Genomic DNA, 24,754 nt, shown 5'->3' with positions numbered 1-24,754 from the left:
ATTTACATTCTTATAATTATAGTGTGCATATGATCTTTTAATCTGTATCTTTTCTATCTATAATCTGTCTTTATTTTCTAATTACTATCATATACACTTCCCTATGAGTCTAGTTAGTTCTCACAAAGATCATTTTGAGTTGTTTAATATTTCATAATATCATCAAATCAGTAGTATCATCAAATCAAGTGGCCTACTTTATTCACCTCTTTCTCTAATATAATCATTTCGGTTATTGCCAATGTTTTGTTGTTCTAGAAGTCTGCAGCTTTGTGTAGGAGTGACAGAGACAAGTGAAGTTCCAGGAATGGGTAGGCAAAACCAAAAAGGAGGAAGGGGCGTTGATGCAGAAAGTGAAAATTGCTTGCAAGCACCGCCCTGCTGGCCTCTGTAAAAACAGGAAAAGTAGGGTGCTCCAAAAATAGTAACAGAGGTTGAAAGGACTAAAAGGGACCTTAGAGGTCAAAGCCACTGAACTTGGAACCAGAATATCCTTGAGTGCTGGCAGCCCAGCCCTCCAGTGATGTGGCATTTATCCACTCTGCACCTTGGTGGCCTCACCATAACCTAGGGATCCCAACCTGCCCCACAGGATTATGGGAATCTGGAAAGCAGCCAAAACACGGAATGCATGGAAGGGGTTGTTCTGATTGCCTAACCTGCCATCCAGAAGGCATTGATAAATTCCCTCAGGAAGAATTTCACTATTGCTAGGAAAAGCGGGTAGATAGGAGAGAGACAGGGGGTTTGTGAAACCCATGGAGCAATCTAGGATTGAAGCAGTGAGGCAAAGAGCTAGCTGCTCTGACCCAGAGAAGCCATGCTCAGTAGCTTTTCTAAGACTGGCCAGGACCTGGTGGCCCAAGTCTGTCTACAAAATTACCTTTGGCATTGGGGCTGGCCCCGTGGCTGAGTGTTTAAGTTTGCGCGCTCTGCTGCAGGCGGCCCAGTCTTTCCTTGGTTGGAATCCTGGGCGTGGACATGGCACTGCTCATCAAACCACGCTGAGGCAGTGTCCCACATGCCACAACTAGAAGGACCCACAATGAAGAATATACAACTATGTACAGGGGGGCTCTGGGGAGCAAAAGGAATTAAAAAAAAAATTACCTCTGGCATAAATTCTAGGAATGGAAAATCCCTGCTCCAAAATCTTTTGGTTCTATCCTCTGCTCTATGCACTGGCCTTGCTCGTGTCCTTTATATGTTCTTGTATCAGGGGAGCAAGGTTGGACAACCCTAGGGTTCCACAGCTCAGACAGAAGGAGCCCTCACTGAGCACTATACTTTTTCAAGCAGTGAAGGGTTTTGTAAAAATTCATGCGTAGTTCACTTGAACGCCATAATCACTTTTCTCTTTCTATAGAAATTAACCCTGGTATCATCAAATCAAATTAACATGTGGCTTCCCTTTTCCCCTGGCCTGTGATCACACACACGTTCCCCTGTGCCTCAGTGAAAGCGTGGGAAGAAGGGACGTGGAGGAGGTCTCTCCATTCTCTCCATCTTTCTCAGTGGCAGAGGTTTGCGTCATTTCCTCTCTCCGCCTCCTCTTCTCTTTCCTTTGTATAATACTTACCGGATTCAAAAAATTTTTATATTGTAATAAATACATACAGACTACTTTTATTTTTTAATAAAGTATGTTCAGACTAACAGAAGAGTTGCAAAAATTATACAATGTTATAAACTTTTATGATTTCAATAAAATAATTGAAAAAAAATAGCACAAAAAAAATCCCATATAGGGGCCAGCCCCGTGGCCGAGTTTTGAAGTTCGCGTGCTCCGCTTTGGTGGCCCAGGGTTTCACCGGTTTGGATCCTGGGCGTGGACATGGCACTGCTCATCAAGCCATGCTGAGGTGGCGCCAGAAGGACCTACAACTAGAATATACATCTATGTACCGGGGGTCTTTGGGGAGAAGATGAAGAAGAAAAAAAAAAAAAAAGAAGATTGGCAACAGATGTTAGCTCAGCTGCCAATCTTTAAAAAAAAAAAGTACTAAAAAAAAAATCCCATGTATGTTTCACTTGGATTTCCTAAATGTTAACATTTCACCACTTTTGCTTTATCGTTTTCTCTCTCTCCCTCCCTCTCCCCAACCCCCTTGACACACACAAACACACAGATTTTTCTCCTGCATCATTTGAGAGTAGGTTACACACTTATACCCCTTAACCCCTACCCCTTAAGACCTCAGTGTGCATTTTGTAATAAGAATATTCTCTTAGATGGCCACAGTACAGTACCAAATTCAGGAAAGTTTACCTTGATACTATACTTTTATCCAAACTATAGCCCATATATATTTTTTCAAGTGTTTTTATGGCATATTTTTATATGTAGCACATATTTCTATCCAGTATTTTTCCTGACCCAGTGCAGGAGCATGTGTTGCATTTACTTGTCAGATCTCTTCAGCCTGCTTTGATCTGAAACACTCGCTCAGCCTTTCAAGACATTGACAGTTTTTTAAGGACACAGGCTATTTACGTTATAGAATGTTTCTCAATTTGGCATTGCCTGATGTTTCCTCATCATTAGATTCAAGTCTGGCTGGAACCCTATATGAGAGTGTGTCCTCAGGGTGTGGCATCTGGAGGCACAAAATGTCTGTCTGCCCCGAACTGGTGATGATAATGAACCAGGTTGAGGTGTTGTCTGGTTCCTCCACGGTGTTGTTAATATGTTACCTCTTGCAATTAATAATCTGTGGGAGCACTTTAAGATCACGCAGATAACTTGCTCCTCTTCAAACTTTCCACTCTGTATTTAGAATGCACTGATGATCCATGCATGAAGCAATCTTTACTATTATGGTCGCAAAATGATGATTTTCCAACTCTACCACGCCCTTCACATTTATCAGCTGGTCTTCTACCGTAAGGGAGAGGGTGCTCTTACCTGGCAATCCATCCATCCACCCAGCATCTATTGATCTATATATCTGTCATATCATCCATCTATTTTATCAGTATGAACCCATGGATTCCTATTTTAATTATCGTTATAATCTATTACTGTTCTAATAGATTTTAATGCTCAGTTGTTTCAGATAAGTCCCTTCAAGCTGGTTCCTGTGTCCTTTTAACATGCTCCATCATTTTTTTTTGAGCACTTTCTTACTTTCTGGCACAGCAAGATATTCCAGTCTCATCTTGTACCTCCTTAACCCAGCCCTCGAATCATCTACTTCTCCAACGGGCCCTGATTCCTTTTAGAGGAGAACGACATTTAGAAGCCAAGATCTGGGGACTACGTGTGCTCATAGTTCTTGGAGTGTCATTGTTTCTAGGCTCTGTCAGTGGATTTATATTTTATATATAAAATATTTGATTCGTGGTTTCTCAAATTTTCTATATACAGATCTTCCTTGACTTACGATGGGGTTATGTCCCGATAAACCCATGGTTAGTTGAAAATATCATAAGCTGAAAATTCCTTTAATATACCTAATCTACCAAACATCATAGGTTGGCCCAGCCTAACTTCAATGTGCTCAGAATACTTACATTAGCCTACAGTTGGGCAAAATCATCTAAAATAAAACCTATTTTATAATAAATTGTTGAATATCTCATGTAATTTATTGAATACTGTACTGAAAGTGAAAAACAGAAGGGTTATGGGTACAGATGGTTGTAAGTGTATCAGTTCTTACCCTCATGATCGTGTGGCTGACTGGGAGCTGCGCTTGCTGCCACTGCCCAGCATCATGAGGGGATATCCTATGGCACGTGGCTAGCCTGAGAAAAACCTTCAAAATCTGAAGTATGGTTTCTACTGAATGAGTATCGCTTTTGCATCATCAAAAAGTGGAAAAATTGTAAGTCGAACCATTGTAAGTTGGGGACCCTCATTATATTTATTTATACATCATATATAATTTATATACTATAAGATATATATAATAATTTATAATTTATATATTATATATAAAATGTATAATTTACATATATGTGTACACACACAGTCAGCCCTCCACGTACTGGTTACAATTCATGGTTGCTTGTGTCTGGGGATGTGGACCCTGAGGATATGGAGGGCCCACCCAAGGGACCAGAGCATCCACAGATTTTGGTATCTGCTGGGGGTCCTGAAACCAATCCCCTGTGGATACCGAGGGACCACTGTATACAATTTTAGAGGCCGTGAGTTCACTTTGATACCTTCAATTCCAATTTTACCCCACAGGGTTCTTCTTTGCCTTTTCTCATTTCACATTTCTATTTCCCTTCTTCCACAGAGAGAACCCTGGCTCCCGACAAAAGCAACATATTTTTCATATTGCTCATTTGCTCAAACCTACAGTTTGCATAAGGAAGTTTTAGATTTGCATGCTCAACCCCTGTGAAGAGCAAACTTCCTAAACACAATTCAAGATTTATTTGCAGTTCTTTTGTCTTTAGCCTAAAGGTACGTTGTCAACGTACTGCATTCAAGTCACTGGAATTAGTCCTCCCCATCACCGCTTTCAGTGTGGCTCTGTTATTTGTTTGAAATACAATGGGGTTTATTTTTTTTCTGTTTGTGTTTAGTTTTATCCCCTGCCTGGCTATTTAATTTTATTTTTTGAACATATGGAACGTTATCATGGTTCTAACAGTCAAAACTGTCTAGAAAGATATACTCAGAGACGTTTCCTTTCCTCCAAAATCACTTCCATCTTTTTCCTCCTCCCAATTCCTTTGTAGGTTAACCAATTTCATTATTTTCTGGCTTGTCTTTTCCATATTTCTTTGCAAAAAAAAAAAAAAAGCACATACGTAATTTTAATTTCCCTTTCTTTCTTACAAAGAAAAGATAATATGCCATATATACTCTTTCGTACTTTGCTTTTTTCACTTGACTATATATCCTGAAAATCACTCCGTAACAGTTTTGGGAGATCGTCCTCATTTCTCTGTACAGCTGCAGAGGACCGCATCTTATTGATGGCTCGCTCTACAAACAGCTCCTATGTCTGGCCATTTATTTAGTTTTAAGTGTTTTGCAATTATAAATAATACTGCACTGAATACCCTTGTACATTTGTATTTTTGAACTACTGAGTGTGTAACTTCAGGGCAAATTCCTAGTAGTGGAATCGTTGGATCAAAGGATATATGTCTGTGTAGTCGTGTTAGATATCACCAAGTTCCCCTCCACAGAGGTTACACCATTTTGCATTCCCACCAGAAATGTTAGAGAGGGCCCGTATCCCCACAGCCTCACCAACATAGATATTTCCAAGGTTTGGAACTGTTAATCAGCATTTTTCTTACGCGTGAAGCTTAATATCTTTTCACATATTTAAGAGGCATTTTAATATCTTTTTGGGACTTTCTATTCATGTCTTTTGTGTATTTTTCCATAGGATTTTTGGCCCCTTTTCCTTCTATTTAAAAGCAATCTTACGGATATTAGTCCTTTAATTGTGATATATGTTCCAAACATCTTTTTCAATTTGTCATTTATCTTTTTACTTTGCTTTTGATCTTATTTTTCTATGCAAAGCTTCTTATATTCATGTAAACGTATCAGTCTTGTCTTTTATCGCATCTGGATTTTGAGTCATCATTAGAAAGCCTTTCCCCATACCCAGATTCTACAAGAATTCATCCATGTTATCGTCTACCATTTGTACAGTTTCATTTCTTTAAAATTACATCTCATATTTTAAAAATATTTTTATCGAAGTATAATTTATGTATAGTAAAATGCTTAGTTCCTAAGCGTATCATTCTATCAGCTTTGATGACTGCATATTAAGACACAGAACACTTCCATCACCCTCTCTCTTTTCAAAGGTGTCAGACCTGCTTTGTGGTCTGAAGGCTCGCCCTGCCTACTTCTGCCTTGTCCCCCTTTCTTGCTCACAGGCATTTTCCCCAATAAAGCTCTTGTAGGTCTAATCTTGTCTTGTTTCTGTTTCTTGGAGGCCTCGAACCGACAAAGGTGGAAACAGAAGTGACCAGTGACCCATGGGGGGACTTTGTGCTTCCATTCCCATAACTCTGGGTTCTGCAGGGCTGTAGGTCCTGGTTCCCAATGGGGATACATTCTGGCCAGGGGACAGTGCCTATGATTTATATGTGTCACCAGGACACTTTGAGCTACCTGCATCCAAGGACAGCAGGTGAGAAGAGGAATCTTCATCTTAGCAGGGGTGTCGACTGTAGCATCAGGAGTCAGGGCTGCTTTCACACAGTGGCGGCAGGGAGGAACATGTGTGGGACCTCTCGTGCTCCCTTGCCTCCTTGTAACTAGAACCAACATGTGCAGCAATCAGAAGGGTCTGATTACCAAGGGCACAGACCCTTGAAAGTGAAGGTTTGGGTTATACCACCAGAAGCCACCAAGGCTTCTGATGTGATAGATGAGGTTGAAGGGAATTTAGAACAGACTGTGGGTAAGGGACAGGGTATCGGTCCAGACACCAGATGGAGCTATAATTCATCCCACCCATCTTTCTCTTCTAAGTTTCCTCTCAGTAACCTTGGAAGAACTGTTCCCTGAACAACTTTAAGAAGTGGCTGTGTGTTGGCCCTGGAGCACCCCACCCATATCACCTTTAAGGAGAAGCTGTGGGGGACATGGTTGACTGGCAGCCCCAGACGCTGCCCTGTGAACGTTGCGACTACACTTGCCTGTGACTTCTCCCGGTGGTGCATCCATTCCAGCCTGTGCAGGACTTCTCAAACAGGCAACTTCGGCTTGGGGATTCCCCACCGCCCAGGCCAGCAGTTTCTCAGAACTGCACTGTGGGCTGACGATTCCTACATAATCCTCCTCTCCCTTTCCCTGTTGGCAAGTGTGGGACCTAGATTGCTGTCTGAAAGCACCCCTGCCTACTTCTGCGCGCTCTCCCTTTGTTCTTCACGGGCACTTTCCCAATAATTGTCTGGCACGTTCCGTCCCACTGTAGTGCCTGCAGCTCAGAGGACCTGAACTGACCCTTTGCATTGCTGAAACTGAGCAACTGATTCTCTTCTGTATTTGAAGTTGCCCCTCCCCTAGGGCCTGGCGGCAATGTCAGGTTTCACCCTTTCTTCCCTAAGCATCATTGTCTCGCTCTCCAACTTCCATGAGGATAATTATCCCCCTTCCCCAGGCCCTTCAGTGATTCAAACAGACTCCTGATTGATCCTTAGCACTCCTCCTCCAGACAAGCCCAGATGGATCAGCACCTCAGAGTGGACACAGTGTGGGCTCCCCTGAGACCCCAGATGAAGAAGCCATGTTGCACCAGTCACAGGAGCCTTATCTCAGAGGACTCAGTTACTGAGAGGAAGAATTCAAAAAATAAGCTCAGGGAAACTGCTATTTCCTAGAAATTAGAGTTCCTAAATTATTCTTTCAGGAAGCAGTGCAATTATGCAGACTTAGGGGTCTACCCTAGGTGGTATACTCTGACTTACAAACAGCTTACATTCTTGAACAGCCACACAATGTTATACATATACAGATGTATACTTCTACATATAGATACACACATATATACTTACACATATATACACACAAATATAAATGTAATTGTGATATATGTAATTCATATATGTGTGATTTAGTTGCATATAAAATACATACCCCGTATATAGTGTGGAAAGACATCTTTATAGAATTTTCACAAACGTTCCTTTTCTCTTTTTTCTCTTCATATCCTAAGAGAAAAGTAACAAAAACCTTAAATTAAAAGTGCAATAATATGGTCTAACTACTCAAAGGGTAACTGAAGAATAAAATGGTCTTCCTTCACTGCTCCCCCCAAACACACCCTCAGAAAATATAGAGACGATATTGGACTAAAAATATAATCACATTCTTGTGGTAAAAATCTGAAAGCTTTGACTTTCAAATTTGCAAGAGATAGGACATTATCCTAACGGAATTATGCCCCTTTTGGAAAGCAGGGATCAAAGAAAAAGAACTAAAGCCGCTTTGCTATTAATGTGAGCTGTTGGCTACATCGTGAGGGGAGGTACCTTGCAAGGTGTGAGACAATTGGCAGACAGTTTCTTGTCCTCCTTTGGGATTTATGCTGCCTCGTCTCAGAACTATTATTTCTCTGTGTTGCTCCCTGCTGGACTGTTGGGAGAAGAGAGTGGAGTGCCTGAAAATTACAACTGTGGGGTCTACCCTGAAAGATTGGGGGTAATAGCAAGTACATTGACTATCCTGTGAGCAGTGAACCTCAGCACGCCCCACCTCATACTCTTGGAGGTGCGGCTCCAGATTCAGACTCTGGAAAATGTCCAGCAAGTAGAGGGCAGGGGATACTGGAGTAAGATGAATTCCTACGGGTAGAGGGCCTGAGTATTTTGGACAGAAGGCAGTGGGGATATGAGTTGAGCGAGAGATCCCCATTAGGAGTTGGTGAGAGCTTTGGGAAGGGTTCAATTTCCTGGGAGAATTCCCTTGAGTTTCTTCCAAATCCTTCAGTAAAGTCTGATATACGTGGACAACGTTGAGGGTTGGTCTCTTGGAGGACGACGGGATCCACTTTCCTCCTTGTGCCTGAGGAGAGGCGCCATCTTCCCACAGGAAGTGGAGCACCAGGCAGTGGCGGATAGGCGAGGAGGGCCAGGCCACAGCTGAGCCGGGAGCCGTGCTGAAGCACTTTTCAGAGGCGGACTGCTCGTGAGAGATACCAGATAGAAACTCTGACTTCCTGATGTTTACCAGAGAAAAAGAGAACCCAGTCTGGAGGCCATCAGCAGTGGTCTCTCCAGGGTGAGCAATGGCCACACGAGCCGCAAGAGCCTGTGTAAGCAAAAGAAGGGAGCCGCTGGGGGCTGGCCCCGTGGCCGAGTGGTTAAGTTCGAGCGCTCCGCTGCAGGCGGCCCAGAGTTTCGCTGGTTCGAATCCTGGGCGTGGACATGGCGCTGCTCATCAAAGCTCGCTGAGGCAGCGTCCCACATGCCACAACTAGAAGGACCCACAATGAAGAATATAGAACTACGTGCTGGGGGTATTTGGGGAGAAAAAGGAAAAAAATAAAATCTTAAAAAAAAACAAAGGAAGAGAGCCACTGACTATCGCACTCTGCACAATTTTGTGACAAAAAGTAGGTCTGCCCGTGCCATGTTTTGCTGGGGGACAAGACTGCAGACTCAGAGTGTTACAATATCCTGAGATTATTTATAAGAACTGCATTGCAGGAAAGATGGAGAGGAGTGATTAGATAGTTGAGCAACCAACCACTACAGATCAGTTTCTCACCACATCAAAATTACAGAACTTATGGGGCTGCCCCGGTGGCAAAGCAGTTAAGTTCGCTCGTTCTGCCTCACCAGCCTGGGGATTCACTGGTTTGGATCCTGGGGCCAGACCTACGTGCTGCTTGGCAAGCCATGCTGTGATAGGCATCCCACATATAAAGTGGAAGGAGACGGGCATGGATGTTAGCTCAGGGCCAGCCTTCCTCAAAAAAAAAAAAAAGAAGAAGAAGAATGGAAAAGAAAATCACAGAACTTATTTGGTGGATGATTATGACCCCAGAGCCTATCTGAGTGTTGCTTTGTATCATCAGAGGAGGAAGACATATGACACTGAGGTGAGGCAAGTAGAATTTGTGATACCCATAAGGAGGGAAAGGGTGGCCCTGTAATTCTAAGTTAGCAAACTTCAAAAGGACTCTATGAAAAAGAAGTCAACGTGCATTTGAAAAAGATTCCAGTGTTAGCCAAATAAATCGTTAAGAATCTATTACGTTTCTAAAAGTTGATCTTGCTTTTTCTAGCCACTCTCTACTCTTAATTGCGCTAATTATTATGTTATTTCAGAGGGATTGATTTCTTCCTCTCAAGAGGCAACCTCCTTCTCTGGTTCCTAGACAAGTATGGGGAGCAGGGGTACTATGAGAAACTGTCATTATTAATTTGGGGATCTTTATGAAAACATAATAGGATGTATATTATATTTATCTGGTATTAAGCATCAGATTAAAGGCAGAAACGTTGCCTTCTTCACATAGCCTGAAGCTGTCAGTAACTATTTGTGGTACTGAACTGGGAAATGGATCAAAATTTTAGGAAAAAGAAGCTGAGAGTGTAAGATTTTGTTCAGGCAATGCTAATAAGTTTTCATTTTTTCATTTGACCAATAAGAATTAAATGCACACTGGATGCAAGGGGCTGGGCCAGGTCTTACAGGAATATTTAAACAGTTGGTGGTCAACAGTTCTTTCACACAAGACAGATTGACCATTGCCCTTTAAAAATCATTTCATTAATTCGAAGATCATGTTTGTTCCTAGGTTGAGATCTCTAACCATATGCAGCATGTGTTGATCCCTGTTGGCCTGGCTGCAGTCCTGATGTAGTTGTCACTGTTTACATATGCAGGGGAACATGGCCGTCACTGTGCAAGTTGTCCCTTCCACTGAGTTAGCTGCATTATTGGAATGATATGTGTTGAGTTCAATGAATTTATCATTTTAACCATTTTTAAGTGTACGTTTCAGTGGCATTAGCAGTGTTATTTTAAATGGTTATAAAATTAGAATTTGCATTGTTGTGTAACCATCACCACCATCCATCTCCAGAACTTTTCCATCATCTCAAACTGAAACTCTGTATCCATTAAACAATAAACTCCCATTCTGCCCTCTCTCCATTCCCGGTAACCACTGTTCTACTTTCCGTCTCTGTGAATTTGACTATTCTAGGTACTTCATATAAGTGGAATCATACAGTGTTTGTCCTTTTGAGACTGAATTCACTTCACATAATGTCTTCAAGTTTCACCCATGTTGCAGCATGTCAGAATTTCCTTCATTGTAAGGCTGAATAATGTTCCATTGTATGTATACACCACATTTTGTTTTATCCATTCATCCATCAATGATTTACACCACTTTTTAAAAAACAGCTTGATTGAGGTATAATTGACATATAGTAGACTGCACATATTTCAAGTATTCTCTCTATGTATATGTATACATATATGTATATATACGTGTGTGTATATATATGTGTGTGTGTATATATATATATGAAACCATCATCACAATAAAAAAATCACTTTATGATACGGCATTAAAATGAAAAGTACAAAAGGGCATAGATTATAAGGGAAGCAAATGTTCGCTTTTGGAGGAATGACCCAAATCCTACATTTTCTTGAAAGCCAGCAGCCAAGTATTTTATGAGTGATAAGAAGGAAGTTAGCTATGAGGGTGTAAAAACCTGTACTTTATTATTGATACTTTCCCAGGCTAAGCAGTACAACTGAAGGCAGGAAGAACTGTCAAATTCCTCAGAACAAATTTCAAAGACATGACACGTCTGTGTGATGGATTCATGCATCGTGCTCAACTACCATTATGGGGTTAATCATTAATTTGTTAGAAACTTTCTACTGAGTTTGAACAGAAGATGCTCACTTTCCAGAGACAGGTGATTCAGTTGAGCCAAAAATGGAACTACGAACATAGGCAAATATGAAATGGTGGCTAAATCCCAGAGTTTCTCAACATCCTCAAAATTATACTGTTGATGCTAGAAGTTCAAGAGAGAAGATCGTGGACACAGGTTACAGGTCATTTGTGTCTAAATAATCTGAAGGAGCTCTTTCAGTGAGCCTCAGGTAAACATTCTAAATGATCACAAAGTTCTGTGTCCAGATTTAGTTGGCAGCATCTGTTCTTCCTTAGTGGCTTGGAATATAATGATGCATCTTATGATCAACAGCATCTTAGATTAGAAGTAATGTGATGATTAGGAAAAGACATGAAAAGTAGTTTCAAGGTTCTAAGTGAGATGTTTCTGGTTGTCATCTCCTTGAGATGCATTTGTCTCCTTGACCCCTGGTCTTATGAGAAGCATGGCCAGAGCCAACACAGGTTGGAATCCCATCTGGTCTGAACATCCGTCTGGTTGACCAGACCGAGAGAGTCCTGTTTATATATTATGACTAGTCCAAGCTGATATATTTCAAATGCATTTCAACTATTTACTTCAGACCTAAGTTTCCCTTTGTCTTAATCTGTTCTCTTCTGTGGGACTTTCTTGCCTGCCTTGTATAGGTAGAGGAAAACAATGGTTCACCAGAATGAATAAGACACTTGTGGCTGAGACTTCCTTGTTTACTTTGCGTAGGCACAAATCTTCATTGTCTGAGAACTTTGGAACATTTTATGGTTTTTTTTCCTGAAATGAGAGAAGAAAAGTTAAATGCCCAGCCCTTCATACCTTTCAACTGCTGTGTAAGAGTTCAAGCTCACTCGCCCACCAATAAGTATTTACTGCCTCCCTGCTCATTTCTGGACTTATGCACAGCACTTAAGAAAGAGATGGTAGATACGTAGGTTCATTTAACCCTCTCCACTCCGGGCATCTGGGCTGTAGAGAGTTTTTAGTGGCAGTTGCCTGTGGAAAGGTTACCTTGGTAAGATCGATCCAGTGGAGAAAAAGAAGTAAAAGCAATAATTGGACTGAATTGAACAGATATTAGTTGAATTTGCTCATCAATACAACCAGATGATTTGTCTTGCAGCTGCATGAGGATATTCCGTAATTAAAATATTTTATTCCCATTTTCTTCCGTTCCATTCCAAAAACTGGTTGGGCACAAATGCTAGTCACTATCCTAGGTCCAGGGGATACATAATGAGTAAGATACAGTATCTGCAAGAAAGTGGCAGGCCAAAGGAGGGAGGTGGTGGGGTGCAAGCACAGAGATTAAATGACCATCTATACCACATTGTGACAAGTGCTAAAGGAGATTCAAATTGTGAACTGGACAATCCTGGTATATAAGGTTTCTGCTTATAAAACAGAATGAGAAAAACTAATAGGCACAAATATCAGGTCTCAGTCTAGATATGATCTCTTTCAGGAGCACCCCCCGCCCATATTTGCTTCCAAAAGCCCCTTATCACAGCATTTAACACACAGTCCAATACCTGGGTTCTCCAGGAGCCTGTTAAATTCTTTGAGGTAAGGGCCCACATTTGGTCCACCAACAATATCCTTGTGTCCAGCACAGGTTGAATGAATGATAAATGTCCTTTGTGAGGATGGCATAAAAAGAATATAGCACTTCTCTTGAGGAATCTTTGTTCCAAAGAACTTAAGGCTTCAAATTTATGTTTTTAAACCTATACCTTTAAATGTTTGAAAGTAACAAAATTCATTTTTTAAGTGAAAAAGCAACAAAAAATCTATTAAAAACGTGTTACAGAAGACATGCTGTAGATTATTGGAAATTGTCTTCTCAAGCTAGGAAAGTTTCTTTTGGGGCTGCCAAATACTTATTTAGCATGACAGATATATTGGTTGATGCCTTTGACACCTGTCGAAGAGGAGGTTGTCAAAAATGAGGATGCAGGAACGCACGGGTGTGGGAGAGCCTGCCGTCTGTCCTGGGAGCTGTGAAGGGTGCTGTCAGCGGGTGATATCTTTGAGCCAGGTAGGCTGGGAGTTAAGTGTGAAGGAGCCTGATTGCTGAGCGAGGGTGTCTGGACTTTATTCTCTGAGCCCATGCAAAGGGAAGCTCTTGGGGATGTGTTTTCGGCAGGGGAGTTACGTGGGCAGAGCTGTGCTTCAGGGCCATAATCTAAAACCAGAGAGTAACCTGGGGCCGGGGAATAAGTTAAGCAGCTGTGGCTGCAGAACCTTACCTGAGCAGAGAAAGGAGGGTGGAGAGGATGGAGAGCGAATCGAGGAGGAACCCGTGGGCCTTGGCAATCAGCTGAGAGACAGTTTTGCTCTGTATCTGCTCGGTGCCTGGCAATAATTGCTCCAGAAACATTTTACAGAATGAGGGAATTCACATAGATGGGAAGGAAAGAAGAACCTGAGACGTCATTGCACAGTCTGGCCTGGCTTCCGCGGTGGATGGTGGATTGGCAGCGATTTGGGAACTACAGGGCCGGAGCAGGAATAAGAGGCAAGATGCATTCAGATGGGTCAGCTGAGGTGGTCGTCGGCACCTGTCTTCTTCCCGTTCTGTCCTTCTTGGGTCCTATACCTATGCCTTTCTGCCAGATTCCCCCCAATTATATCAGAACATCTTTTTGGTTTTTGCTTTCTTTTTTGTTGAATATTCTTTTTTTTTTAAAAACAATTTACAAGCACTTTCATGCTCCCTGGAAAAATCCCATAGTCTTTGAACAGCAACTGCAGTAAGATCTTAATGAGACAAATGCTCAGTAAGTGGGGAGGGGTATTCTCTGTAATTGAGTTTTTCTGATGTCCATCAGGTCAAGTAGAAAATCTTTTTAAAAATGCTCAGATGAAATATATGTAAAGAAGAGAAGCCTACTTTCCTTTGAAGGCAGGTGGTTGACAGTTACCATTAAGAAAAATTATTTAAAACTTGGAAATAAGAAAATAAAGGTGGGCAGTATATCCTTGCAATGATGACGTTGTCATATAAGGGCATTCTCTAACAAGCCCACCCAAGGGGTAATTATCTAGCCTTCACCCTGTTGACATTGTGGGCAGGATCCTTCTTTGTGGTGGGGCTGTCCTATGCACTGTAGGATGTTCACCAGCATTTTGGCAGATAATGCCAAATGTCCCCTGGGAGGCAAAATGAGCCCTGATTGAGAACCACTGATTCAGAAGAATGAGAATTGTTTAACTTTGCTATTTGCTATTAATTAAAGTCTCAGACTCAGTAAAGTTACTTACGAATTTGCAGATCTCATTTTATAGAGATACAAATAATTTCTGCATAGTAGAAGAGATATCCCAAATGTTATGATTTTGTATCATCTTGTATGGCATTAACACAGTTTTGTATCTAACCTAGGCCCTTCATTCTGACATTTAAAAAAAAATACTGTTTTCTTTCTTTCTTTTTTTTTTTTGCAGGGAGAGATTCGCCCTGAGCTAACATCTGTTGCCAATCTTCCTCTTTTTTCCTCCCCCAAGCCCCACTACACAGTTTTCCATTCTAGCTGTAAGTCACTCTATTTTTGCTACGTGAGCCGCTGCCACAGCATGGCTACTGGCAGATGACTGGTGTGGTTCTGTGACCAGGAAGTGAACCTGACCCTCTGAAGCGGTGAACGCTGAACTTTAACCACTGGGCCATCAGGGCTGGCTCCTAACATTTTTTTTATACATGTCTACAGTTATCCAGTTTCTCAAGATGTTCTTTGAACCAGCTTTATCATCTTTTTGCTTCTCTCATTACTTAGTGAGTTAAGTAAGTTTTTGATGTATGTTCAACATATCTTTGTGGAGATAAAGATACTTTTGTGAAACTTATAATTTAGCACGATTGACTTTTCCTTTCCGGGCTGGCATGACCTGGGTCACCATTGTGAACTTTGGGTCAGAAGCCTCCTAGCTCTCAGAGTTGATTTGTAAGCCTTCTCAAATCTGTCTCTGGGGTGCTTTTAAATTCTTCCTGTCTCTTGCAGCCCTCTCCTCTTCTTATCCCCATTGTCACTGACCTGGTTGGGTCCTCATCATTTCCGCTTGGACCACTGCAATATCTTCCCAGGTGGCCTCCTCACTTCCGGCCTACTGTTCCTTCTTTCCATCCCTGGTGAGCTCTGCTGCCCAATGAGGATTCTTGAACCATGGCTCTGACGTGTTGCTCCCAGGGCAAAGATGCCAGGCAATAGGATCATAGGATTTCTGAATTGCAAGAGCTGGTCTTTGAGATTCAGGATTAGGGCTTAGGGTTAGGGTTTCTACACAGTGAGGAAACTGAGGCCCAGAGAAGCCAGGTAGCTGATTAAAGTCACACAGTGAGGGAGGGGCATATCTTTAAAGAGGTTGGTAATCCGTTTGACTGTGCCCTGGACAGTCCCTGGAAATTGACTTTTTGCATAAATCCCAGACATTATCCTAATCCCCCTTCCTTTCCATTGAGAAGTACAGGACAGAAATGTTTCCATTAATGGGCATAGAGAAAGCGTGCCAATTCCAGCTTTTCTGGCCTCAGTCAACACCTCCCAGAGCAGTCGTGATGTGCTTTCCTTTGGCATTAGTCTCTTGCCTCACAAGATGGTCTGGCTTTCTCATTCTGCCACTCATTTGATTGTGTGGCTGGTTTTTCCTGATACTCCCATAACTGATTCTGTTTGCTTTTCACTGTGTATTTCTGCTTTCTTTCCAGTTCTCTGGCCTCCCAGTGGTACTTCCGTCTTGCTTCGTGAACAACACCTTCTAACCTCTCCTCTTTTTTTTTGGTCCTCAGAGAACCAACAAGTGAATTAGTCCCTTAATTAAAAATTTTTTGCCCACACATGTAATTGGATCAGCTTGGTGTTGTACACCATTTATCTTTGCCCAATTGCGCAGACCACGATATGCATCATATCTGCTTGCTTGTGAATGGGAACTTGATTAGAGCTCAAAAGTACCTTATTTAAATAGCCACCAAAGTATGTGGACTCTGTCACTCAGAATGTGGCCAAGATTAGATACCTCCTAATAGAAGTAATAAATTCCATGTGTAATGCCAATTAACATTTGGCTGGTTTGCCTTTTCTTTTATAAATTAGATTCCGATTTCCCCAAAATTCACCAGTATCATGCAGTTTTTCAAAATCTGGCTGGTGTTTACATATCCCAAATCAAATGTATTTTTGAAGTTCATGACACCTCCTCTCCCAGGCTGCTCTGTCCCCTTAGGTCCCTAGCCTCCTCCTCCCCCAGCTCACTGGTATTTACCATTTTCCTGAAGTGTCAAGTCAGAAGGTTAAAAGGTTTATTTCAAGGCATAGCTCTTTGGTTCTAGCATAATCATTGCCTTCCCTACTTCATTCCATTTATCAAAATATATTCCAGACGGATCCAAATTTTAAACATAAAAACCCCCATAAAAATTATTAAAAGAAAGTGTGAGTGAATATTTGTATGACCCTGGAGCAGAAATGAGCTTTCTCAGCATTATATGGATCTCAGAAGCCAAAATGAAGATATAGATAAATTTGACGACATAAAATAATTGCCGACATCCAGATACCAAGTGTTGTACCTAGGAGGGAAAGAAGCCCATAAACCATAGTCAAAGTCAAACCACACACCGGGATGAAATAGTCACAAAACCAGAATGAAGGGCAAATAATTGATAAATTCAAAGAGCTGTTACAAATGAGTAAGAAACTAAGAGTCCAATAGAAAAATGGGTAGAAAAATCATGAAAGAAATTTAAGAAATGCGAGTGGCCAAAAACATATGAAGAGAGGCTCAAACTTACTAATATGCAAAGAAATATAGATGAAAACCACAGTGAGATATCATTGTCCATCTATAAATTGTGGAAAAGACAAAAACAAAAGTCAATACCAGGTGATGACAAGCGGGAAATGGGTGTTTTTGTAGTGAGTAGGTAAAACTTTTTGGGTAGTGTCAATTAAAAATGTTTAAAGTTACATAATCTTGGACCCAGAAATTAGACGTCTAATAATTCTATAAAAATAGTTGTACAAACGCACAAAGATATATGTAATTTTTTTAACACAGCAATTTTTTGTAATTAGAAATACATTGGAAATAACTTCATTTCCAATGATAAAAATACTAACATGGGATGACTTTCAATGCCTGGATTGTAAAGAGGAAAAGCAAGTTTCAAAGGAGCAGGGTTATAAACTATAGTCCAGTTCTTCTGGAAGTTTCCTATAGGGATACTGTGAGTCAGTCATGAGGGTGCTAGATTACTATTTCTTAGAATCCAGCAACTCTCCCTCCCTTCAGAGCTGGGCAGAGTTCATGCAGTCAAGCACCTGCTCGCTCACTCATCCTGCAGGCATTCGCTGCATGCCCTTGAGGCAGAGAGTGGGAGGTTAGGGAAACTCACTCCGAGGCTGGATGGCGTGATTGCGAACCCACCTCGTGGAACTCTTATCTTGGCCTTGTTACTTTCTTCCCTTACACATGATCCGCTCTATGTCCCATTATGGGTGGAGAAACTGAGCCCCAAGGAAGAGAAAGGCTGCATCCTGGGTGGCTTCCCAGCCAGGGGGTAGCAGAGGCTGACCTAGAGCGTACCAGGAGAGGCGGCCTGCCTAGGAATCCAGTGCTCTCGGCACGGGCAGCTGGAGCGGAGTGGGGTGGTAAGGGGTTGGGAGCCGGGCCAGACTGCCAGGGTACAGATTCTGGCTCTGCCACCTACTAATTGTATAATCCTGAGGAGGTTACCCAGTGTCTCTATGCCTTATAGGATCTGTCATGGGGATTAAATGGAAAGTGCTTAGAACAGTGCCTGGCACACAATAAGTGTCAGTATATGTTGGTTATTATCATTTGTGAGGCACTAGGGATTAAAAGGTGGCTGAGCGAGCTTTCTATCTTGTGCTGGACCGAAGACAGAGTGGAGAATGGAGTGTGGGAGATGCCACGATGAGGAAGTGTTTCAGGATGCTATGAGAACAAGGAAGAGGCTAGATGGTCAGGGGAGGCTGCCCAGGGGCAGTCAGAGCCAAGCTGAGACTTGAGGAGGCAGGGGTAGCATTCTCTCTGGGTGGAGGGAAGAGCCTGAGTCAAAGTCCAGAGGTGAGAGAGAGAGCCTGGTTAGTTCCAGGAACTGACAGAAAAGCAGGAGAAATACCTAAGCACACATGGGGCAGGGAGAGGTACTGTGCTCTGGAGGATGTGGCAACTCTGCTGGCCCTTCAGCCTGGCTGTTTCCTCGAGCCCTACTATTTGCCTGACTGAGCTATTCATTTGTCAGGTAATAGCCTAAATGCCACCTCCTCTAGGACGTCTTCCAGGAATTCCTCCTTCCTACACAGCTCCAGGTCTGCCTGCTATAGGTACCCTTGAAACTTTTCACACTTTATTGTTACTACTTGTCTGTTCCTCTTCTCTACTAAACTCTGAGCTCCTACATGATCCCGTTTGCATGGCAGTTGTTTACCAATGCATACCTAGTAGTATACTTAAGTTCTAGATGAGTGACAGAGACAGGGACAGGATCCAAGAGCTTCCCGAGGATAAAGGGAGCTGGAATTTTCACTCAGGTTTTTGAATTTCACAACCATTCCGCCAGGGGCTCCAGTCCACTGCCAATGATCTGAAGCAGGTGCACACCCAGGCCAGACCGGCTGCAGCTGGAGAACTCCCCTGGCCAGGGCCATCACAGGAAACATCACTCAGTTGTCTCTAGTGACCTGGAACTACAGTATTTGAGGGCTGGGAGGTACTGAGGACCAGATTCAGTCTGTTTGGCCTGCCACCTGTTCAGGTATCCACTCTGTGCCTTCCTGACAGGTCAGCGTGGGTGGGAGAGAAGTCAGAGACTCACCCCTGGCTCCTACAGGCCTGCGCTCCCCTCCTCACCTTTCCTTCTGCTGCCCACCTGGGAAGGTAGAGCCCGTCTCTGCCCAGGGCCCAGTTCAACGTCTCAATGATTCACACCTGAAAGGTGACAATGACCGTAACTAAACACATGGAACTTTCCAGGGGCCCAGAGTGTGCAGTTGATAAGACCTCATGCGCTAGGATGGCGTAGAGGGGGCCCCAGAAATACTTTCCTCATTTGCTACCAAAAAGGATGGCGTGCAGAGACAGTAGCTTTTTTGTTTTTGTTTTGTTTTTTAAGATCAAGGAAACAGAGCTAAAATGTATTGCATATCGTTTTGTCACTTAATGCATCTTTATATTTTCATAGAGTAGTTGGCATAGTGGTCATTGTCCTTTAAAAGATACTATGAGTCATCGAAGTCTTCTGTGAGTGTTAGGTGATGCAAGTGTTTGAATTATCTTGTTTAAATTAAGTTGCTCTCATAAAAACATCCGATTTTACATTCATGAAAAGGTGTTTCTGCTGGTATCCAGTTAGACATAGAGACACGCACACACGCCCAATCCTACTCTCCCAGATAAAATAAAGACTAGATCTGTTCACACAGGCCTGCAAAGAAGTGAAATACAGAAAAAGCATGGTGGACTTCTGCAATCAAAGAGAGCACTGTTTTGTTTTGTTTCCTAAGATGATTCTAAAATAAATTTTTTAAAAAATACATAACGAAGTGCATTCTTGATAAATTAGAAAACCAAAGAAACAAAAAGGGGAAACTGAAATCCACGGCTAAGTGTGCACCGCAGAACGTGGGTTAACTTTGAGCACATTCCTTTCCAGAATTTTTTCTGAAATGTGTTTTTAAATAAGAAACAAAAGATGGTGGTGGTGGTCGAAAGAGCAGGAGGCAGAGCTTCTGTTCTGCACCCTGCAGGCTTCGACCAGCTTCTCTTTACTCCCCTGACACATGTGCCTTTTTCATACCTATGACTCGAAATGTCCCTGATTTAGGAAACAGCTTCTGTATGAGTTCGCAATTTGTGAATAATGCTCATGTCAGAGAACTGAAAAAGTAGTGGCTAAATAAGGTAGAAATTTCTTTTTCTCTCATATAAATGAAGCCAAGAAGTGGGCAGTCCAGAACTGGTGAAGAGGCCCCATGGTATTAGTATCTTTTGGCTCATGGCTTCGATTCTCAATGTTGCCTCTAGGTCCTAAATAGCCTCGGGAGCTCCAAGCATTACACTGCATTCACAATAATGAAAGAAGGAAGAGAAGAGGGGCTTAGCCCTTGATTTTAAGGCGCTTTCCCAGAAAGACCATTTCACTCTTTCGATTATATTTTTGTTTATTGTCCTCATATAGTCAAATATCTCTCTTCTTTGCTTATAACTTTCTGGTCTTGGTGTAATATGAAAGAGACCTTCCCAACCTAGGTATCATAAAATATTCTATATATTTTCTGGAAATTTTAGAAATGTCTTTTTTTAAAAAACATTAAATCTGAAATTTATCTATGTTTATAGTGTGGAGTATGGATCTAATTTTCTTTTTCCAAATGGCTGCTTTAAGGGGACATCTTTAACCCATGTATCTGTTACTTTTGTGGCCACTAAACAAGATGGGAGGCACCCAGACAAATTCTTCTTCTTCTTCTTCTACATTTCGTTAAGACCTACACTGAGTGTTTGTACTTGTGTTTCTAACTGTTCCCTTTTTTGTGTCAGCCTCTGGGCTTCCATTAACCCCAATGCCTATCTCTTTTCGCACTTATACAAGGAATTATAATCTATGTTCAAGTCTTTCTGCCACACAAGACTATGAGCTCCTTGAGAGTAGGGCCTGTCTTAATCAACTGTGCATCTCCAGAATTTGAAACTTAGCAGCTGCCTCAGTCAACAGGTGTTAAATGGAGTGAATCAATGAAACACTGCCATGTTATGGTGACACACCATTTTTTATTGGTTCCCTTTAGAAGGGATCTCCTAAGGACCCAATAGGACGTACCTTAATCTCATTCTTACCACCCCTCCAAATCTCACTTTTAGAAGGTTACTTCTGAGAAAGTTTCCTAAGGAAGGTTAATTCCTCTAATGCCATTTGGATTTCAATTAGCTTTGGCTCTGTGGCATTACATTTCTGCCTTAGATTACTGCAGGAAGCCTCTGTCCATTCATTCCAGTAACTACTAGCAAGCCATAGTTCCAAGACTCCAGGACGTAGGGGCCCCTCCCGGGGACACTGTGGAAGCTATTCATTCAGGAAATGTTCTTGGGGAATCTGCCCTCTGCACGTTCTCGTGCAAGCTGCTCTCCGGAGGCAAAGCTGAGTCAGTCGTGGTCCCTGCCCGCAAGAGCTCATGACATCGCGATGAGCACGAGTGCATCTGGACCAGTTCTTGAGCTGAGGGGATAGAAAAATCACACTCCTTTCTGCCCTTTCCATCTGTGGTGCTGAGGACCAGGCAGCCCGGCCTTGGTAGAGAGTGGGACACCACAAAGTTGTGTGTGTGTGTTGTGTGTTGGGGGGTGGGGTAAGGACTCAAGGCCTCCTTTACAACCTAGCAAATGGTCTGCCTTGGGAAGGTGAGTAGAAAGGAGGAGCAAGTTGGCTTCTTTCACCTAAGAAGATGGTTTTCTTTCCTGCTTTCAGAAGTTTCCTCTGCATTCAGTGAATAAGCGCTTATTGAGTTCTGTGGGGTTTCTTTCTTTTTTCTTTTTTGACTCTCTTCTCTTTCCCTCCAGGTCATGTGGAGTGTGTCCCAGGGGAGGCATGGCACTGGGCGCATAGAGGAAATGGAGCTCTAGGAGAGACTGCAGGGTGCTCCTCCAGCCAGCAAACTACTGCTGGGCGTGAGATTCATTTTACAACCCTGATTAGAGACAAAGGTGATCGTATTGGGTCTTTTAACCACTTCTCTGTGGCCAGAGATCTTAGCCCATTTGGGCCAAAAGCTCACTGACACACAACATTAACGGGGTCAAAGCACCCCCCGCCCCCATCTTCCTCAGTACCTTCAGTCTCTTTCAAACCTCAGCTCCAGCCCATCCAGTGACACATTAACTTGGCTTGTGTCTGCTTATCTAGTCTCACTTCCTGCCTCTCTGCCTTGTGGTCTCTTCTTTGTTGGTCAATGGCTACCCTTGATCTCTGTGATCACACGCAAGCTTTCTCTTCTGGCCAGCCTTGGAGTTCTGGTAATGTCTACTACGTTAGGTGTTAGGAGGGATAAAAACATGACTTCCAGGAGCTTCCAGTCTAATGAGAAGACAAAGCTAACACTTACCAGAGGTAAATGCCACCATAGGAAAATAAGTAAAGGAGTACAGTTGTCAATTTGTAAATTCGCCTTGAAATGGTTGGATTCCTGCTGCCTGGGCCCTCCTCTGACCCTATTGTTGGGACTGTAGGGTCCCCTGAACCTCCATCAAAGTTAATACTAAACTTCACTGGATTCTTCTAGATCCACCCTGATGATCCTGGCTTAATTTTTCTCTTTCCCACTGTCAATGCAAATAATCCATAACCAATCTATAAATCAAAATTGGGGTGAGTTTATTATGAGCCAGATCTGAGGGCTTCCTGGGGGAAGGAAGGGCGCTAAAGAAGTAGGGTGTACAGAGTGGTTATATACCATCTTGGAACAAAGAGCACACATCACATATGCTAGGAACATCCTTTTACAACACTCATAAAATTGCCTAGCCAGTACAGCACAGTTATTCACACAGCAGGTAGCAGGTCTGCTGTCTCAGTGGACACAGCAGGTAGCAGGTCTGTTGTCTGGAGCTGGGTGGTCACAGGGTGAGCACAGCAATCAATCCCTAGTCTAGGGAGAGATGCTTATCCTAAGGAAATGCCAACATGGGAGAAGTTGTACCTTTATCTTAAGGGCATTTGTTCTTGTCTTTGGGACATAGCAAATGCTTAAAGCAGATGTACAATGCATGCTCAACGGCCACGTCAGCCCCTTTTGGAAAAACAAGGTTAGGCCGAATTAGTTTTACACCAAATGGCTTCCTTATATACTCCAGTATATCCTATTGCTTGCCGTTTATTTATCACTACTGCTGGAACTCTTAGACCCTCCCACAAACATACAAGGATGTATAATTCAAAACTCAGGGGATGCAGGCATTGCTATTTGCCCAACAGGCAGGCTAAATTCATGATTAGGAGAAAAGGATGGAGGGGTTGGGTGGGAAGAGTCTGCTGTTTCACAAACAGCACCATAGTGGTAGTCATTACGGGGAAACTCACGACTGTGTTGGACTTCCTTGCACCTATTATCTGGTTTAATGTTGCTTTTATGTTGGATACTTGAGGGAGGTGAGTGCCCTCATCATTTTCCATGCTTGGGACTTCTAAATATCTTCGTGTAATCCTGGACCTTTGGCTCCAGGATTTGCCTCGAAGCTCATCTGGCTCTGCCATTGGGCCTCAGCAGGGGTAAAAGAAACCCCAAGGAAGGGCCTCATACCCTGGGTCTGGGTTCTCAGGCACTCTGGGACTCGGCCCTTCCTCTCTTTGCCAGTGCCCCATCAGCTCCTCAAGGCCAACATGGACTTAAGGAGTGGAACTGGCTGACTGTATTTCCGAACATGCATCTGATCTCTAGAGGTTGCCCACTCCTGATGTTCCTGGGCCCCTCTCAGCCATTCTGTTCTCTCTCCTGCACTTCCCTGGGGTCAGCTGCAGCTCATCCCTGGTCTCTGTGGTGCTAACACTGACCACTTAGAATTGGGTGGGGTCTCTTTCAGGAGCACAGAGAAGGGGCAATACCAGGTCTTTCCCTTGGTTTACTCATCTGCCCGCATCACCAGCATCAATACTTCTGCATGGTCCAGAGTTCAAGAATGCTATTTGTACCCTCTTTGAGCTATTCTGTGAGTGAAATAGGACCTTTGCGGGCTGGCACTGGAGCCTACGTAACAATAACCTTCATCGAGGCGCTGCATATGCCAGGTGTTAACCCAAGTCTCTCATATGTGTTATTTTGTTGAAGTTTCACAACAAGCCTACCACATAGGTTTTAGCCCCAGTTGCACAAAAGACGTCAATGAAGCACAGAGAGATTACAGAATTTGCCCAAGGTCACATGGCTAGAAAGTGGCAAAGCCAAGATTGAGACCTACCTGTGTCCTGCCAAAGCCCAGGTGTGCCCGTAACTGCCACCCATTTAGTATTCCTAATACATAGACTGTCTCAACAAAATATATCTACAATTTGTTAGTTATATTATCGAATATTTAACAATTAAGAGTGTATACTCGTTTGGTCACCTTAAAAAATATTCAAAATGTTTCCTATTGAGAGACTTTCATTTTTGGGGGGAAAGAAGGTGGGACTCTGAGGGAGCCATCAAAAAAGTCACATAAAGACCAACTGGGGACATTTTTCTACCTTCAGGTACTGGAGCAAGTGTTTATCCTTTAATCATTTTTGCCTCATAGATTTTACAGCTCAACAACAGAGTCAGACTGGAGTGACCGAAGCTGCAGAAGACAGAGCCGTGGAGCGGGACCAACAAAAGTGGGGGCGCAGGTGACTCTGCATGACTCC

At 42.7% G+C, this 24,754-nt stretch overlaps 1 long non-coding RNA gene across 1 annotated transcript in view; it reads left to right on the top strand.

Moving 5' to 3' along the window:
- Positions 1–9,398: 9,398 nt before the first annotated feature.
- The window catches only part of LOC139083917 (uncharacterized), a 46,730-nt gene continuing 31,374 nt past the window's right edge, over positions 9,399–24,754 (top strand). The window contains exon 1 of the long non-coding RNA XR_011541054.1: positions 9,399–9,536. This is a non-coding gene — a long non-coding RNA (uncharacterized lncRNA). The remainder of the gene's footprint in view (positions 9,537–24,754) is intronic.

This window comes from Equus przewalskii, chromosome 1 (assembly GCF_037783145.1).
Source record: "Equus przewalskii isolate Varuska chromosome 1, EquPr2, whole genome shotgun sequence".
Lineage (NCBI taxonomy): Eukaryota > Metazoa > Chordata > Mammalia > Perissodactyla > Equidae > Equus > Equus przewalskii.
This window is presented reverse-complemented; position numbering and strand designations above follow the sequence as displayed.